At 43.8% G+C, this 20742-nt stretch overlaps 1 protein-coding gene across 1 annotated transcript in view; it reads right to left on the bottom strand.

Annotated features, from left to right (window-relative positions):
- MEI4 (meiotic double-stranded break formation protein 4) overlaps positions 1-20742 on the bottom strand; it is a 735767-nt gene that overhangs the window by 133459 nt on the left and 581566 nt on the right. The gene's annotated exons all lie outside the window — the stretch shown is intronic.

The raw sequence follows: 20742 nt of genomic DNA, 5'->3' as shown, positions 1-20742 counted from the left end.
GAATGGATCATCTTGTTCCTCGCCGGTGGAACGCAGAGAGTTCGCCTCCCCCGTTCCGGTCCGCGGCTACCGAAGTCATCTGTGGCGTCCCACAAGGAACCTTGCTCAGCCCCACCTTTTTCAACATCTATATGAGCCCCCTCGCTGCCATCACACGCAAACACAACCTCAACATCATCTCCTACGCCGACGACACACAGCTGATCCTCTCCCTCACCAACGACCCTGCCACCGCCATGGCCAACCTCCAGGAAGGAATGAAGGACGTCGCAGATTGGATGAAGCTCAGCCGCCTGAAGCTGAACTCAGACAAGACGGAAGTCCTCATCCTTGGACCATCCCTCTCGGCCTGGGACGACTCCTGGTGGCCACCTGCCCTGGGCACTGCCCCCAAACCCACAGACCACGCACACAACCTGGGCTTCATCCTGGACTCCTCCCTCACGATGACCAAACACGTCAACGCCGTCTCATCGTCCTGCTTCAACACCCTGCGCATGCTCCGGAAAGTCTTCAGATGGATCCCCACTGCGACTAGGAAAACGGTCACCCAGGCCCTCGTCACCAGCCGCCTAGACTACTGAAACACCCTCTACGCCGGAACCACAGCCAAGCTCCAGAAAAACTGCAGCGCATTCAGAACGCCTCAGCAAGACTCATCCTGGACATTCCCCGCCACAGCCACATCTCTGCACACCTAAAGAATCTGCACTGGCTCCCCGTCAGCAAGAGAATCACATTCCGGCTCCTCACCCACGCACATAAAGCTCTCCACGACGCGGGCCCTATGTACCTCAACAACCGACTCGCATTCTACACGCCAACCCGCCAGCTCCGCTCTGCCAGCCTCGCCCATGTGACCGTCTCACGCATTCGCAAAGCCACCGCCGGAGGAAGATCCTTCTCCTACCTGGCAGCCAAGACATGGAACTCCCTCCCCACCCACCTCCGGCTGACACAGGACCACCTCGCCTTCAGGAATCAACTCAAGACCTGGCTGTTCGAGCAGTAGCGACCCCCCTCCAGCGCCTTGAAACCCTTACGGGTGAGTAGCGCGCTATACAAATTCCTTGATTGATTGATTGATCAGTTGTAACATGGCAGACAAGTGGGAAGGGACAAAAGGAGTCTAGCATCTTGGTTAGAGTTCCCGTCACAAGGCCTCATATTAGATGTAGTCACTTCAATCTCAACTTACCAACACTTGACAAACAGTTATTGTACCATACCTGTTGGCAACATGAATTTGGGATGGACCATACGTTTAAATATTGACACATGGGTCCTGAAATTATATTTTTATAGATATTTACTTACAGACAGCATTGCAACATGGACAATGTCCTGGAGTTGTATACATGTGGGTCTGATATGCAACAATACCCATTGACATACACAAACCAACATCTCTGATACTTTGAGTATTGAATGTTATCAAAGTAGATGGAGAACACAATAGCAAAAGCAGAGTTGAGAGCAAACGGCACTCTGATATTGTGCTAGTTATTGAATTGTAACTTACCAAACTCCATTTCCCGTTCTATTCCTGTCAAGCCCTCAGAATACAAGATGGTCAAAACCTTCTCCTCTCAGGAAACTAATTGTTATGGTGTGCTGGGAGGGCCTCCCCCAGCCCTCTGAGCCTCTAGATAGTGGTTGTTGTACCTGGTACACACCCTCAACCTGACTTCAGTCCACCTCCTCCTAATATCGTCCTGTGTGTGCAGGGTAGGGCCAACAGCATTCACTCTTAACTATCATGTCCCACATTTGCGTTTTCCTACTGAGAGGAGTAGGCTGGACCTGGTAGCCAAAAAGTTCTGGCTCTACTCTAATGATTTTTGTTAGAACTGGGGGTCTCTAGTTGGCAGAGGTAGGTGCCTTTGTCCAAATAGGGACCCTTGCTTCTAGTCAGGGTAAGGGGATAAACACTTTAGACAACCCCTGCTCATCTCCTTGGTAGCTTGGCACGAGCAGACAGGCTTATCCCAAAGGCAATTTGTAAAGTATTTGTACCAACACTCGCAATAACACAGTGAAAACACCACAAATGGACACCACACCAGTTTAGAAAAATAAAATATCTTTATCTAAACTAAACAAGACCAAAATTACAAAAATCCAACATACAGATACTCAGTAGTCTGTATTTAAAAAGGGTTGTTGCAAAAATAAACTTGTAGATGGTAAATGCAATCTTCCAAAGTACTTTAGATGGTTAATGCAGAACAAACAAAAGGGTCGCAGAGAAGGCGATGCGTCCACTGTTCCTGCGCTCCGGTTGCGATGCGACAAGATGGTGCCTCAATGCGTTGCGATGCTCCAGTGCGATGCAACAAAATGGCGTCTCTGATGCGATGCGAAAACGTGGATGCGATGCATGCCCGCCCGATGGCCTTGCAGCGCACCCGGTGGTTTCTTGAGCCGCGACAAGCCCAGTGACACGCTTCTCTGGTGATGTGATGGCGATCAGCAGCGACACGTTTCTTTAGCAATGGGATGGTCGGCGACACGCTTCCTTGGCGATGCGATGGCGACTGCTGCAGCGGCGTCAAGCTTATCCCTCGTTGAGTCGCGCCTCCAGCTCCCAGCAGCAAGGGCCTCACAAAAAGTTACAGGCACCTCAGTGCAGGTCAGAACTTCCAGCAAGGAAGTCGGGGAAGCTGGGGGTGAAGTCCTTTTTTGCCTGGGACTTCAGAAACAGTAGGCCAGCTCTTCTCAGGTCTTTGGAGAACTTTTCTTCAGATGGACACAGCACACAGCAAAGTCCTTCTTCAAGCAGGGGACTCAGCATACATCAAAGTTCCTTGATCCTCTCCTCAGCAGAAACGGCAAACTGCAGGCCAGCCTCAGACACACAGCAAGGGGAGTACTTCTCCTAAGTGTCTACAGCTGTCCTCTTTGGCAACAGGTTCCTTTTGATCATGAAGTAGTCTACCGTCCTCGGGTTTCAGCTCTCATATTTATACCCAAAAAGTATTTGTTCTCCATGTGTGAGGGGTCCTGGACCCAGTCCAAACCAGTTCTGGGTACACTCTGCCAGTGCACAACTTCTTCCTTTGTCAGTGTGGGCCAGGGTCATCAGATGCACCACAGGAGTTGGAGCTAGCATTGTGGAAGGCAGACACAGCCCAATTCAGACCCAGGTGCCACTCCTCCCACAACTCCAAATGCAGATAGGTCTATTCAGCCAGTACTGACTCACCCAGACTTCTGGAGCCACCCCAACCCCTGTCACTCTCAAACCAGACAGTCAATCCACAAACAGGCAGAGGCACACGGAAAGGATGAACAAAAAAATAGCCACTTTCTGCAAGTGCTATTTTCAAACACAAGTTAAAAACCATCCTTCCTTAATGATGTGTTACCAGACTCCAATTTTCTATCTCACTCCTATGGAAAGATATGCAGCTAAACATGTTATACAGCATTCCCCATTCTGTCCTATGGGCAAGATAGCCTTTCAATAGTGAAAAACGAAATTGGCAGAATTTCACTATCAGGACATGTTACACACACTAGCACATGTCCTACCTTTTACATATACCACACCCCACCCAGGGGGTACCTTGGCCATACCATAGTGGTTTCCTAGGTGTAAGAAAAAGAAAGGGTAAGGCCTAGCAAGGGCGTACACTGGCCAGCTCAACATGGCACTTAGCAAACTGCGCATAGGCTCTGCAGTGGCAGGCCTGAGGCACCTCTTTGAGGCTACTACTCATATGGGTGGCGCAATCAGTGCAGCAGGCCCACTAGTAGCATTTGAATAAACAGCCTTGGCACACTCAGTACTCTTTACTAGGGACCTACTGGTAAAACAAATATGCCAACCATGGATAACCAATCACAATAACAATTTACACAGGGAGCACTTGCACTTTGGCACTGATCAGCAGTGGCAAAGTGCCCAAAGCATCTAAAGCAGCAAAAATGAAATCCAGCACAGTGTCAAAAATACAGGAGGTAGAGGCCAAAAGTCAGAAGAAACCACGCCAAGGATGCCAGGTCTAACAATTTCATTCACCAGGACTGTCACCTCTTGCTCAGTGAAGCATGTTTTTTTTGCCAGGCATGGTGAAAAAATAAAATGTGAGTGAGTATATGAATGGAAAATAAACAAGTGGTAGAGGTAAAAAGGTCCAAAACAAAAACTACAGGTGGTGTAGAGTACTAAATGGGTAGCTGAGAAAAGGGCTGTTTGTCTTACTGTGCTGCAGTTGAGAAGCAGTTGAGAAGCAAATGATGCTGGTCAGGGATGGGGTGCGTTTTATGGTGTGATATGCAGATGTGTCCGCTTGCTAAACAGTGTAGTTTTTAAATCCATCCAATGGACACTTTTGTGGTGGTTTTTTTTCATGCATACCGTGGTGGTCAACTGCTGTTGGGTAACCTCCATTTGGTAACCACCACTGGGAGACCCCAAATATGACTGTGTAGCCGTAATACATTTGGTGGGTAGACTAGGGACCTGAGGGATTCGGTGGATGCAATGCTGACATTGCATACTGCAGCGGTCCCTGCTGTCAGACCACAATGTCTGCAGTCAGATTTCAGACAGCACAACTCATTATACAGCAGGCAGTAGATCTCCGATGCAGCAGTGTCGTATAGGGCCTTTGGGTGGTTGGACCCCCAAACTTGTAACAAGGCCCTAAATCCAGTTGTAGATAATTCTGTACACTCCGGATATCTTTTAGGCTGCTGCTAGGGATTTCATTAAAACTATGGGCCCCTTTACGACTTTGGCGGTGTGCGAGAAGGCTGCCATGCCACAGCCCTCCTCTTGTATTATTAATTCAAATTCGTTAGAGTGTTAATTTTGAATCAGCAGTGGTGTTCTATACCACTAGTAATTGTACTGTATTTGTTGTTTTTTCCAGCCCTGAAGATTTGGAGTGTATTTCACTCCAATGAAACACGTGTCGGCTGGCGCAATAAAACATTATTGCTACATCTTCCAACTGTCCTTTGTTGTTGCTACAAAATCAAGACCAAAGAATTTATTATAATTCTGTATCAATTTGTGGTTGCGCAGGTTTTTTTGCTCACTAAATTATATGTATGTGTTTTCACATTACATTGTCAAGGGGTTGTACAGGTCACCCCTTTCCTAGCAGCACCACTCTAGTACAATCATTGCTTAGACCATACCAAATACTCGGTGGTGCGCAAAATTTCCCTTCAACTAAGTACCTGGCGCTTTGTCTGAACAGCCCTCCTCTTACACTGCCAAAGCCGCGTGCCCCCCAGATTATGAGTTTTCTTGTGGTCTGGCAGGCGGGCGGTGAGGGGGTCCCACGGCAGTGCCTAAAAAAAAGGCACAGCGATGGGAGCATCAAAGGCCATTCCTGCATGGCATGGACAGTGCAGTCCATGCCGCAAAGGAAAGGGGGTGCATGCACACATGCATGCATCTCCATGCAAAGGGGAAATAGTGGGCCCTGTAGTGCCCTCTTTGTTTCCCCACTGCCAACATTATCATGGACATCTCACCGCTATGTAATGCCTGGCAGTGGGGAAACTTGTAATATGCTTTGCGGTGGTACAGGAGCACCACAGAGCATATTAATTCTCTAGAGCGTCATGCCACTGATAGGGATTGTGGATCCCTAGTTGTTGTAGCAGTTCTCTGGAGGTTCAATCATTGTATTCATTATACGGAGGTCAGACAGCTGATGCGGTGGTCCCCGACCGCCGCCGCACCTCCACCATGGGTTTGGCGATCCAATGGACCGTCAAACTCGAAATCAGACCCTAAGTCTCACATAAAAATAAGACCTCTAATAAGTATTTCAGAGACAATATGTTTACAATTAAGTGCTTAGAGCGTGCATACTTTACTTCTTACTCATGATGTACTTGAAGAATTGTATAAGAATAAAATAGACTTTAATAAGTTAACCACAGAAAATGCATGTTATTCTATTTAAAGTTAAAGACAAATTGTTTGGTGGATAAAATAAAATGGGCAAATCAGCTAAACATTTGAAGATTAAAATGAAAAGATCTCTTATTAAGTTTAATATGAATATGATCAATGACCAAATATTGATAGCAATTATATTGATTTAAAACAATATTGTAAAGTAAATAATGTTCACAAAAATATCACCTTCCTACAATTAACCAATAAAAACACAAATAAAGATAACCAAAATATCATAGTTATAAATATCTATTTCCCCAATTCACAAAAGCATCAGAAACAAAATGTTGTGACATTTAAATAAACATATAAATACTCAAACATATCATAAAATATTGTGAAACAAAATACGGACTACATTATTATGGCCGAAAATAAATATTGTTAATGACAAACATAACAAGAACAACATTTTTCATGAATCGAAAATTAAAAATAAACATTAAAGAGATTTAAATATTGTAACAACTTTATATTACTAACATAAACGTATATTACCATAAGAATGTTCTCTTCAATACACCAAAATATTCATACAAATATATTTACAACAAATATTAACAATCAAAAACAAAATAAAATAATTGTAAATATGTAATAAATCAAAAATAAAACATGAATATCAAAATATATATATTTAAAATTATAGGATCAACGCCAAATAGCGTTCACCATAAAAGGCAATAACTGAAAAAAAAGACAAATGAAACAAAAACTAACCAATACAAAACAAACCGTAAAGCAAAGTGATCAATGAAACTAACAATAAAAATGGTACACAAAATGTACCTACTAAATACTCCATAAACTACAAAAACGGTGAGACAACTACCCTACCAAATTTTCCAAACACAGCCTGAAAAGAGGATTTGAAAAATATATACAACTGTCTTATAAAGTAAGTAAAATATTTATTTGGACGGACATAAGATAAATAAATAAAACATGTGAAATAATGAATAACAAAACACTTATTTCTTTTATGTCTTAAACTATACAACAAAAAATGTACTACAACATCAAAAAACTTTTAATCTCCTAAAAATTACAGCAAACACATATCTGGAAAAAGGCACACAAACAATAAGTAAATAGCAACTCACCCTAAGAGGGTAAAACTGAAATAAAAATCCCTCAGCCCCCACTAAATACCAACAAACTATTGTTTAAAATAAAAGCAAAAAATGTTTGTCCCACCTCTTAAAAGTAGCAACCTGACCACATTACCATAACCCCAACGGAAAACCTGAAAACAAAGATCAGAAACTACTTTTGTGCATCAATTTAGATTCCGTATGAATTTCCTGATTCATGCCCTTATATAGGTACAATTCACATTACCCTTATATAGGCATAGAAATCCAGTCCTTATTTAGGCATTGTACATACTACCCAAATACAGGCATGTCTACTTACATCAATTCATCTACGTCACAATGAGTTCGTGGAAAACCAGAATCTTAAGCTCTTAGGGACTTTGATTATGCATGAACAGCTATTTCTTGGAGGTTCATTCATGACATTCATATGCCAAACTTTTACGTCAAAACTGGCATTACTAAACACCTTCAAGGTATAAATATACCTTCACTTGCTATTACAAAGCACAGTGTGGTTCGGTGCAACTCAACTACCTACTTGCATGACGCAGATCGCCACAGCAAGTCCCGAAGGAAGTCCTCTGCCAGCTGACGCACTGACTAGACGCTGTCATCCTCCGGCCAAGAATCCAGCTCCAGTGTTTCTGACTCCCCTTGAGGGGTGTTGGGAAATTGAGTCCCGAGAGAGAGATACCAAAATCTTTCATTCTAAGGTATGGAGCTGATTAGAACCTAGAGAAACCTTTGAAAATTCTTGGCAAAACTAAACCTTATGCTAAAGCAGCACCTACTTCTTCCCTCGTACTAGACCTAGGTGAGTCATGCTGGGGTAGCCGTATTTTAGAAGCACAAGTTGAGTATTTTAGCCTGTGTTATTTATGTATGTATTTTTATATATGTCATAGCAGCAGACAATGCTATTACAGTATTATTTTATATTACTGTTTACGCTGTACGCATTACACTTCGCATTCTGTCTAACGATTGTAGCAGTTCATATCTCTTGCATGAGAAAGAAAACTGTTCAATAAAACCCTTTTTATTGAAACGCCCGTCTCTCTATTTCTATGCAACTCTGTAGAAACGAAGCATGCACGATTGACTCAGTGAAATAGTTATCTATTGTTTCCACAACTCTGAAGATATTTTTCAGACTCTAAGGGAAACAAAGTTGTCATGTTTATGCGGTTGTCAGAGACTAATCCCTACTTGTACATTCGAGAACGTTTCTAGTGACCTCTGAGTTAGCTGGCACACACACACACACAATTAAGTTTAATATACTCGATAGAGACATAATGACCTCAGTCCTATGTCAAATCCATAGTGTCTATTATTCCAATGCGCAGGGATATAGGAACTACACTACATGGCGCCCAACGTTTGGTAAGGCACTAATTTAACGCTAGATACTAAAGTGCTTTTCTCAGAAACCCCTGTACTCATAAAACTCCAATAGACGCCTGGAGTGGGTAAGGGATAATATCTGCCATAGCTGAGCAGGACAAAAAATCCTATGTATTAGCTTTTTGGTTTGTTCAACGTTGAAGGATACAGGGTTTCAAAATATTGTGCACCTTATCTTTGTTCCCTTGAACCTTTTTGTGCAACTTGCATTAAAATGGCTGACGAGGATAACACCTCGACTGCAGCTACTGGCGACAACGCTGACTGAGTTTTAAACTTTATAGGTTTTCAAGAAACCGATGCAAATGCTGTAATAATTCCTCAAAATTTAAGGAACGCCATCACTATAAAAACTTATAAAACATGGCCTATCATCGAGAGGTGGTAGAGCAGTCTTTGTGATAGAAGTACACGAATATCACAAGGCAGAGGTATTCTATTCATGGATAGTCTTCCCAGAGCAAATCCAGTAATATGTATGTTTCACTTCTACAAAGAAGATAATCCACCGGATGAGTATATTCCTTTAGAGGATATTGAAATTCCACTCACATACCAGGAGCATGAGCTCTGATTTAACGGCGCCCTAAAACATTTAAATCACATTACCAGGCTCCGTCCACTAGGTAGACCAGGAGCAGCATGGCAGATTTTAGCAGGTTACACACCTCATCCTGAAATCGAAGACATGACAGATGTATAGTTACTTGCTCAACTGAAAGAGTTCATCAAAATCTACAGACAATTGGTCCAATATGGCATGCAGACTTTTACAGTCCAACCTACAATATTTATTCCACAACAAACCTCTGACAAGGGGAATACACTAAAAATTACACCACAGACTTTACACGCAGTCATGGGTAAATTACCCACAAAACCTGAACAAATTCCATTCTGGATAGCTCAAAAGAGTACTCAGATCGAAGCAGTATTTCCTAATACTAGCCCTCAATCTGTTTACCAATGGGGATCACATGACATCTGGAGGACTGCACCACCTGGAGTACAGTCTTTGCTGAAATCTATACTAAAACACATGGTGCTCCATCTATACCTGATGTCCTGAAACAGATTCAAAATGAATACGGGTCAGATTCTGCTCTAAATTTAGGTATGAACCTACTGAAAGATTTCAATCAGGTCTCTACAATAATATTATCTAATATTAAAGGATAAGCAGCATCAGTAGCGATCCACCAGAAGTTGAGGGAATTTGATGTAACAGAACAAACACAAGAACTAGCCAGAATAATTGAAAAATCCTATGAAGAATTAGGAAGAGCCAGTCTGGGTGGGAAACCAGTGAAACCCCAACGGTCTGAAAGTCCTGAAAAGGTCTTTACTAAAAACACTCTTACTCCTTCTAAAAAGAAGGGGGAAAATAGCAAACAACCTTCCAAAGAGAAGCGTTCTCATTCCCGAGGTAGGTCTCCTCAAAAGGAGCCCTCTGAAAGGAGGTTTAACCTGAGGAATAGGGATCATTTGAGAAAACCTGATAGATATCAAGATACTGATACACGTTCCTCTCGTACCTTTCAGAATTCGTCATAGAAATCCAAAAGAAGAGGACGGTCAGAAAACAAGGAAGAACGTGTGAAGTCCAAAGACTATCAACAAGTTCAGAAGAACAAAAAAACTCAATCTACCAAAAAGAAGGAAGCAGGTCTAAAGATCAGACATTCCGAGGATCTTGAGGACACTGATCAATAAAGGAGATGGGGCTCAGACAATGCTGGACAGCGCAGCAGAAGTAACAATAGCTCACCAGAACCTGAAGGGACTTCTGAAGACAGTGGACTTGAATGAGGACATTGAAGTTGAAACTGCAGATACTAGGGTTAGCTCTCCACATAGGTTATATGAAATAACACTCCATGAAAAGTGAAAGCACTCTTTTGGGAGCAACTTTCTAAAGGCTATGATATACTTCTGGCTGAACAAGACTGGCCACCAGAATTTGTCAGGGAGTGCCCACATGGCAAAAACATCATTATGCCAGCCTTCTCTAACCATATTCCAATACATTTAAAATATACTTATGCCAGGAAATGGGCAGTCGCTCAAGCCCCAGCATTATACAAAAATCATGTAGGATAGTATGAGGATTCTCCTCACCATAAAATCCAATTAAAAAAATCAACCAACTGCACAAAGGCAGTACCTAGCTAAGTAAGAAGCTAAAAAACAGGCCAGGGAGATTTTAGATCAACTTGAATACCAAGGGGTGATTAAAACATGCACCTCATCAATGAACAATCCTTTGTTTCCTGTTTTCAAACCAGACAATACATATCGTCTAGACATCTAAACTCTTGTTGCAAAACATTTGCAGTGCAAAATGCACACAGTACAGCATTAATGAGTAACATTGTGCGTAAAAAATATAAAACCACATTAGACATTTCAAATGGTTTCTTTTGTCAAAACATTGCACCTGAAAGTAGGTATTTGACAGCTTACTCAATTATGGGGACAACACATCACTTCTGTTTTCTCCCTCAAGGATTCAAGAATATTCCTGGGTTATTCTCAGCAGGAGTAACAGAGGTACTACAAACATATGATGGCGAGGCATTGTCATATGTCGATGATATCTATCTGACAGACGATGACTTGGATAGGCACAAGAACAGGGTGAACACCATTATACTGGTCTTCGCCTCTGAAGGGTACCAATTCAATTTTAAGAAATCGAGAATTGCCCATCTCAACGTTCTTTTTATAGGATATGAATTATCAAGTGAAGGCAAATGCCTGTCAGCCAACTTTTTAGAAAAGTGTGCGCTGCTCAAACCTCCAAAAACGCTGAAGAACTTGCAGTCGATTCTAGGTTTCCTGAATTTCGGAAGAACTTACATTTTAAACTACGCAGAAAGGGTTAAACCTCTCTACAAATTAATCAAACCTGATTTTAAAACAGTAAATTGAAAAAAGAACACAGAAATGTTATGTTCACTCAGACATGTTAGCAACCGAACATTTACAGACATGCGTAAATGTACGCAACTTAGTGATCTGAATCATTCCGGGTCAATGCAGATTCACCTACTTAACTTTTAACGAAGGTCAAAAAGTACCAATAGCATACAAATCACATTTGTACACACAAGCAGAAATTAAATTCACTTCTACAGAAAATAATTCTGGCAGCTGTTCAAACAGATGTAGCACAAGAAAGAGCCCTAGCACAGGTACTATGTATTATGATCGTACTCCTGTACCTGCCTTCGAAGCAGTGACAAAAGCAAGCATTCAAAATGCCAAAGCATAACAACCGAGATGGATACAATGGGTTAATTCTCTTGCTGCAACTGATGTTGAATACATTTTTGATCCTTATTTAAAAACACAAGCATTTCTACAATACGAACAAGAATGTCCTCTGCCTACTGAAATTCTGCCTCTGGACCGTGCATAGTGCCAGACCCCCTGGTTCCCGCAACCCCCCTCCTCCTGCATCACGTACGACGCCTCTACCCTCTCAGCCCTTAACCCCGGCCGCCCACCAATCTGTTACCAAGCTGCACCCAGCCTCACCCATGGACCTTTCACCTGCAATTCCTGCAAGTTTGTCTGCATTAGGACCCTCACCAAACCCACCAACATAAAACAGAATGCCGACACCAACCATCTGAAATGCATCCTACACAACACCCGCTCAGTCCACAGTCACGCCGTCCAACTTTGGCATCTACTCGACTCTACATCACCGGACGTTGCTTTCCTCACAGAAACCTGGATGAACTCCTCTTCAACACCCGACATCGCCATAGCCATCCCTGACGGCTACAAGATTATCCGTAAGGACCGAACATACCAAATAGGAGGAGACATTGCCATTGTTCATAAAAACGCCCTTCGCATCTCGACCAGTTCCGATGACATCCTCACAACCGCCGAAAACCTCCACTTCCAGATCCACATCAACCCCAAGACCACACTCAGAGGTACCCTCATCTACAGACCACCCGGACCCCGCACACAATTCAGCGAAGACATCACTGACTTCATCAGCCCACACGCCCTCCCCTCCGAGGACTACATCCTACTAGGCGACTTCAACTTCCACCTAGATAAGAACAACGACAGAAACACCATCACCCTATTAGACAACCTCGCTAATCTTGGACTCAAACAACTTGTTAACACCCCCACCCACTGGGCCGGCACACACTCGATTTAATCTTTACATCCAGCAAATACGTCTCCTTCAAACACACCACAGCTCTCCATTGGACAGACCACAGCTGCGTGCACTTCAACTACAAAAAGACTACGTCCCAAAACCAGCTTCAACAAATTCCCCGCAGGAACTGGAACAAAATCACCACTGAGCAACTTTTCACATAGCTCCACCAATACCCTCCTACCTATTCATCAGACCCAAACCAAGCAGCTACCAACCTTGCACAATGGATCACCCGCAGCGCTGACGAGTTAGCACCTCTGAAAAACATCCCTACCAAGTTAAACCTCAAGAAAGCCCCCTGGTTCAATGATGAGCTTAAGAAATCCAAGAAGACATGCCGCATCCTCGAGAAAGCCTGGAAAAGAAACCCATCCACCGAAAACCTAGCCACTTTCAAGAACGCCACCCGTAAACACCATCAACTAATACGCTCCACTAAGAAATCAGCATTCAAAGATCGACTCGACAACAACGCCCACAGCAGTAAGGAACTGTTCAACATAGTAAAAGAATTCACCAACCCATCAGCCGGCACCAATGACATCACTCCCTCCCAGCACCTCTGCGACTCCCTAGCTTCATTCTTCCACAACAAAATCGCCGACATACACAACAGCTTCACAAAACAACCGGGTGACCAGTCCACCCCACTCACCTCAGAACCTAATCTCCCCCCTAACAACCTTTGTACCTGGAAACCAGTCACCACTGAAGACACCATCCGCCTGATGAACTCCATCCACTCAGGATCGCCAACCGACCCTTGTCCCCACCACATCTTCAACAAAGCAGACTCCATCATCGCTCCCCACCTTCGCGACATCATCAATAGTTCCTTCAACTCCGCCACTTTCCCGGAAAGCTGGAAACACGCCGAACTCAGCGCCCTCCTGAAGAAACCCACAGCAGACCCCAATGAACTTAAAAACTACCGCCCTATCTCGCTCCTCCCATTCCCTGCCAAAGTCATCGAGAAAGCTGTCAACAGTCAGCTCGCCGCCTTCCTCGAATCCAACAAATCCCTTGACATATCACAATCCATATTCCGAGCCAAACACAGCACCGAGACCGCCCTCATCGCAGCAACAGACGACATCCGTAAACTATTGGACAATGGTGAAACAGCTGCCCTCATCCTACTTGACCTCTCAGCAGCCTTCGACACAGTCTGTCATAACACCCTCATACACCGCCTCAGAAACATCGGCATTCAAGGGAAAGCACTGGACTGGATCATCTCATTCCTCGCAGGAAGAACCCAGAGAATCCGCCTCCCCCTTTTAGATCAGAAGCCACCGAAGTCATCTGCGGCATACCACAAGGATCTTCACTCAGTCCCACACTCTTCAACGTATACATGAGCCCCCTCGCATCCATCGTTCGCAAACATAACCTCAACATCATCTCCTATGCAGACGACACCCAGCTGATCCTCTCCCTCACCAAAGACTCAAAGACCGCCAAAATCAATCTACACGAAGGGATGAAAGAAGTGGCGGAATGGATGGAGACCAGTCGCCTTAAACTGAACTCGGACAAAACGGAAGTCCTCATATTAGGATCATCCCCCTCTGCTTGGGATGACTCATGGTGGCCACCGGCTCTGGGAAACGCCCCGAAACCTACGGACCACGCACGTAATCTGGGCTTCATCCTAGACTCCTCCCTATCGATGACCAGACAAGTCAACGCAGTCTCCTCCTCATGCTTCAACATCCTATGCATGCTCAGAAAAATCTTCCGATGGATCCCCATCGAAACAAGAAAAACAGTAACCCACGCACTGGTCACTAGCAGACTAGACTACGGAAACACCCTTTATGCCGGAACCACAGCCAAACTACAGAAAAAACTCCAACGTATCCAAAATGCATCTGCCATACTCATTCTAGACGTCCCCCGCAGAGCTCACATCTCCAGTCATCTGAAAGACCTCCACTGGCTCCCCGTCAACAAAAGAATAACGTTCCATCTCCTCACCCACGCACACAAAGCACTATACGATCTAGGACCCGAATCCTTCAATACACGCCTTTCCTTCTACACCCCCACCCGCAAACTCCGTTCTTCCAACCAAGCCCTCGCCGCTATACCACGCATCCACATGTCCACCATGGGGGGAAAATCTTTCTCCTACCTTGCGGCCAAAACCTGGAACTCCCTCCCCACCCATCTCCGCCTTACTCAAAACCACCTCTCCTTCAGAAAACAACTCAAAACCTGGATATTTGATACATAACCCCCCACCTCCCTCAAGCGCCTTGAGACCCTCTGGGTGAGTAGTGCGGTATATAAATGCCAAACTTGAACTTGAATCTGAACTTGCTGCATGAGCGATCATTAAAGGTCGTATACGCGATGGCAAATTTAGACCTATGGTCACAAAAACACAATCTCTAGGAGATTGTACAGCTCAGCGAGCTGAACTACAGCGATTCAAAATGGCACTTGACAATACGGATCTCGAATCCCCCACACTCATAGTGTGCGATTCTTTCTATTGTGTCCAATCTTACAATTAATATTTACAGAATTGGCTTCAAAATGGGTTCAAACACGCAAAAGGTCTAGGACGCTTTGGGAACAAGTAGTTCAGTTACGAGAAGGACTACAAAACACTCATGTGATACACACACTGAGTCATCAACGTGATGCCATTCATGTTGAAGGGAGTTTATTGGCTGATGAAGCCGCAAAGGCAGCTGTACAATCGGCTTCCCTAGCTTCAATCACTCGTTCAAAAACAGAAATAGACAGTGAAATAATGCAGTCTGTCAATCCAACAAGCAAAGGCAGCGGTGCAGTGTTCCCTAAAGGGTTTCCACTCAAATACTCCATTTGCTCGAATCCCTGGAGTGGGGGATAGGGTAATTACAAACATGGAACATAGTTTGGGACTAATCCTGGGAGCACATGAAGGGCTCGCCTCTGCTAATGGAGGTATTTCCACCACAGTATCATTATTAAAACAGAGGTACTGGTGGCCATGTATTAGGAAACAAACTCGAAACTATGTTTTGGAATGTGAAATATGCCAGAAGATGAAGGTCTCTACTGTGAAACGCCCTGAGCAGACGCCCCTGTTAATCTCAGATAAACCATTAGCGTGTGTTTACTTGGACCACTGCGGTCCCTTACAAAAGGGATGGTAACTATACATATATAATGGTCGCAGTGGATTAGTGTTCTAGGTTGCTTTGGATGTAGCCTCGCACTCGGCTGACGCTCAAACTGTTCTAAAAGATGTGCGAGTCTTTATCGGCACATACTCAATTGGCACACTATATTCTGACCAGGGTTCTGCGTTTAGCTCTCGGGCTTACAAGGAGGCCATGGCCAGTTTGGGCGTTGCATTGCGGTATTCCAGTCCATTCCATCCTGAGGGAAATTAGGTTGTAGAGTGAAAAAAACAAGACATGAAGCAATCTATAACAGCTAGGGTATTAGGTTCGGGTGACGGGTGGGTCAAACATCTAATGCGTGTTCAGCGTAGTCTTAACAACTTGCCAAGAAGTTCTCTAGGGGGTTTCACTCCATATGAGGTCCTTTTTTGGGACACAAATGTTGGTCTTGCACCCTGATTGTCACATATCAGTGGTGGAACAAAAGAAATTTGATATCAAAGATCGTTTGGCTGTTTTACAGGACTTAAATGAACTAAGAATGAAACAATGCAACGTGTTCCTGAAGCCAACCCCCACTGGGGAAAAACCAACCATCCCAGCAAGGCCTGTCTGAATCCCAAAGCTTGGTGACCTAGTCAGGGAAAAGATGGCGGATAAGAAGGAACTTGGACATTCTTACAGAACACCAGTACCTGTCTTAGTAATCCCCGGACAAGAACAGTTTTACTGCTTCCCCTTGCTGGTAAAAAAAGGAACCGATTTGTGTCCATCGACCTGATCAAACCACACTATGTGGCAGATACTAAGCAGTAGGCCATGTGGACTCCGACAATGTAGCAGACGCACTCCTCAAGCTACAATCCAAGAGGTTCAAACTGAGAAACTAATCACCATTGAAGAATCTGTAGTGAGCAAAGAAGGACTAAGCAATGAAGCTATGGAACTTCTACCTCTTGCAACCCAAATAACAGTTCATCATGAAACACCTGTCAACAATGAAGTAACATGTCTACAACGAAGTAACAAGTGATCAAGTGTTTCCAGCGATTTTAACAAATCCGGAAGCAATTCCAACCATCGACAGAACTGCTGCTGGCTAATTCATTAACTTTGATACGTTTTCCGAGGATCCCAGGGAACCTGCAACGACGCCAGTGAAAAGAACTTTAAAAGAGCAAGCAACTGACCTTTTTCATCACTTGAAAAAAAGTTTTCTGGTTTCACCATGGAATGAACTTTGGATTGTGTTAGGAATATTCTTTCTTCTACTTTGGTTAGCTCTGGTAATACCTCTGGGTATGCTGATAAATGGAAGGTACATCAAAATAGACACAGCAAGTAAGAAAGTCAACGTACTCCTTAAACCACACAAATCATCTCATCGTGAACAAAGAGACTTGTCAGCAGTGAACACCACAGCCGTTCCTATACCCGATGGTATAGCTTGGGACAAAACAGAATATTACTTTTTTGGCCCGTCAGAGCTGTTGAAGATTCCACGCTTATTCAATATTTCATTAAGTGACTTTGTTTCATCTAGTACGTTTTCTGATAATTGGGACATCGAGACTGTTAATAATATGATGTCATGAATATTTAGAGGGTTCATCAGACTATGAACAAATGTATTGTTATATTCATTATGGCCATCATTTCTTGCACAAATCTGCAAGTCCTAGAAAGGTATTAACCCCTTCCGTGCTCATGACGAGCTCAGCTCGCATGAGGCACGGTACTCGTGTGCTCATGAAGAGCTAAGCTCGTCATGACAACACCCATTTCCATTATGGTCCAGCACAGCAAAAGAATATCCCAAGCAGCCAAGGTGTTAACGTATAATCAATGGGAACATTGTCCTATGCCAGCAAAGGGTAGCTAAAAAACATGTGGTATGAAATTTCCATACTTTTCAGGGTTCAATGTTTCCAACGCAGAAACATTTTACTTTGAAAATGTGAACAGAACAGGAATTAAAATTATGTTAACCAATACAAAAGAGATTTATTCTGCAGCCTTTTATGCCCAACTGTCTAGAATAGGTTTCGACTTTTGGAAAGACAACTTTGAGACAAAAAACTGTCTGGGGTCCGAAAGATTGGCAAGTGCAGGGTATAGAAGCTTTGTTTAAGGCCTGTATCATCCCTGATCAAATTATGTTTTTGAATGACACTGTGCAACACACATCTTGCCTTGGGTTAGCCAAGATCAAAGACATGAATAATCCGTCTATAGCTACACCCGAGAGTGATAACACTTCAGAGGGGGAGGTCGACGTACATACTATTTTGCATCACAACAGAACAGATCCAAGATTGAAATAAATGGTTAATATGGCCCACAGACACAAACAACTGTCAAGATAGATTACTGAACAAAACACAAGGGTTTAACCCTTCCCCTGCTGATGACGGAACCGCTCCATCATCAGCTACAGTTGAGCTGTGCTGATGACGGAGCGGTTCCGTCATGGCCCAGACGCCGCGCCTGCGCGGCGCTGCTTTTGCGCCTGCGCGGCAGGTTTAATGAGCGGGGCGGGTCATGACGGAACCGCTCCGTCACCAGCATAGCTCAACCGCGGCTGGTGATGGAGCGGCTCCGTCACCAGCATGCGGCCGCCGCGCGGCCGCCCCGCCCCTTTAGCGCTGCGGCGAAATAGCCGCCGCAGCGAAGGGGTTAAATCAATAAGCCAGACCCAAGATATGTTCAAAGACAGCATCCTGTAATAGTAACAACATACAGTCTAGGGAAGCTCTTCCTTGATTGGCTACAAAGATCTACACCTAAGGATGTAAAGCAACACTTATCTTTACTTAAAGATGGCGCAGACCTTAGGTAAGTTTGCTAGGACCAAGAAAGCGGAGTCAAAAACGTTTCATATATGCCGGTATATATGCGTCTTATAAAGAAATATGGTCGATTACGCAAGCAGAGACTGCAGAACGAAAACGAGAAATTAATCTTATTAATTTTGAGAAATCTCTCTCGGTGATTGACAATGGGTTAACAACTCTGTCGTCCAGGATATATTCATTGGACAGCATAGTGTCTTCTGCCATAGACATCATGGAACAAGAATTGGTCATGTTGCAACATGGTCAGTCTGAGTTATGTTTTATCATGCTATTTAGGCTATGTGCCTTGGCGTTTAATCAATACTACGTCACTGTTTTCAGAATTCAATCTCACTGATAAACAGATCAAATTGGCACAAAGGGGAGAAGACTATATGGTGCTCAGCTTTGAAAAACTGGAAAGATTACGATTAACAGTGGCAGAAAAATCAGCTACTGAGTGGATAATACATGGAACAATCACTCTGCCTGTTACAATTTTCCATTTTCAGTAGTGCCTAAAACACATAAAGCAGTCACATATGAAAGGTTGGGAAAAGAATACATAAAGCCATCCTGGGATTTACCATACACACACACAGATGTTAGAATGGGGGACGTGATGTGTTTTAGTGGTTCAAACTGTGAAAACGAACTGTCATATGGATACTTCGTTACATATATTGCGTTAAGTTAGCATGAGTGCATTACATGTTTAAACAGCCTTTTTTCCTTCGGCTTCAGTTTTGCACACGACACATACTTGTTGTTGTCGCTTTCACCCTAGAAGCGGTGAGGTGGTTTATTTGAGAATAATATGTTATTTCTATGCTATCAGCTTTGCTTGGTACAACTGTCTGCACACTGAGAGCTGCACACTCTAAGATTAACCTAACACAAGGTTGCTGGGAGGCCTGATCCTTGCACCACATTAGACATAACACAAATAATGTTGATGCCAACATTTTGGGCTCTACGCGGGTTTAAGATAGAGTTACACGGAATGAACGTAGACACTTGGTGCTGCGCATGAAGAGAGCTGGTAGCTGTTGATGGTATCTGCTCCTACTGACATTGAGAGGTATGGGGCCGCCCTGCTAAAGCCCGAATGAGACCTTCTTAGATATAAAATAATATGCTAGATAGGGTGCGCGAAATATAGGTGTTATAGATTTCTATAGATTTTGCATTATAACATGCTAGCACCTTTTGCTTACTATGGATTAGTGACTATGCTGCTGACTCTGATTTTTATAATCTGCATTTTGGTATTATACAAGATACTGCGTTTGAGAACTTTGCATTGAATAATAAATATTTCAAACTTGCACTTGTGTTCTTTGACTCTCAGTTTTGGTTTGAAATGATTATATAACGAAAGAGTGTTCATGTGTTCCACGATTCCTGAGGTATTCTAAAGATCATGTTCTGGTTTGTCTAAGACATGGATCATTCCATAATGATCCATGAGACACTGTAGCTAGCTAGGTAAGGGGATTTCTGACACTGAGATGAGTTTTGGATCATCCTAACTCACTGAGGTTCTAGATCTCTATGCACAGTTCTGTGGGAGAACGGAAACCCTGCTACATGGCGCCCAACGGTTTGGTTGGCCTTATTTCATGACACTCGAGTAGTATATCATTCAAACCTTGACACCTTCATTCCCGTTTCCGGTAAACGGTGGTGTCGGAAAAACCTACCTATTTATGAAATAGGTCTTTTCAAGCTTGAATTTTTCTAAAAACGGTTTCTTTGAATTACTACCCAGTTGTGCTACATACTGCTCTTTGTCTCTTTTCACTTCCTGTGCTAACATGTCCGTGGACATAGCGCAGCATAGCCGCGTCGCGGTTCGCGACCACTTGCGGGCATATAATGTACCTGCGGAAGGCTTAGCTGTGGTTCTAGTGGTGAGTGCGGAACATGCGTACCCGTACGAATTGTTTTATTCCTGGGTAACATTTCCGGCAGTGGACGCTAATTCGGGTGTCTTCCATTCATACACTGCCTCGGATGTACCGGCGGCTTATGCTCCGTACAGGGCACTGGAAGTACCTATCGACGCTTGGCAGCACGGAGTTTGGTTTGGTGGCGCCCTACCCCATTCTTTAACGGCTCCGAGGTTAGGTCCTTTGTCCATTCCGGGCACAAATTGGCC

Source organism: Lissotriton vulgaris, chromosome 6, assembly GCF_964263255.1.
Source record: "Lissotriton vulgaris chromosome 6, aLisVul1.2, whole genome shotgun sequence".
In the NCBI taxonomy this organism is placed as follows: Eukaryota; Metazoa; Chordata; class Amphibia; order Caudata; family Salamandridae; genus Lissotriton; species Lissotriton vulgaris.
This window is presented reverse-complemented; position numbering and strand designations above follow the sequence as displayed.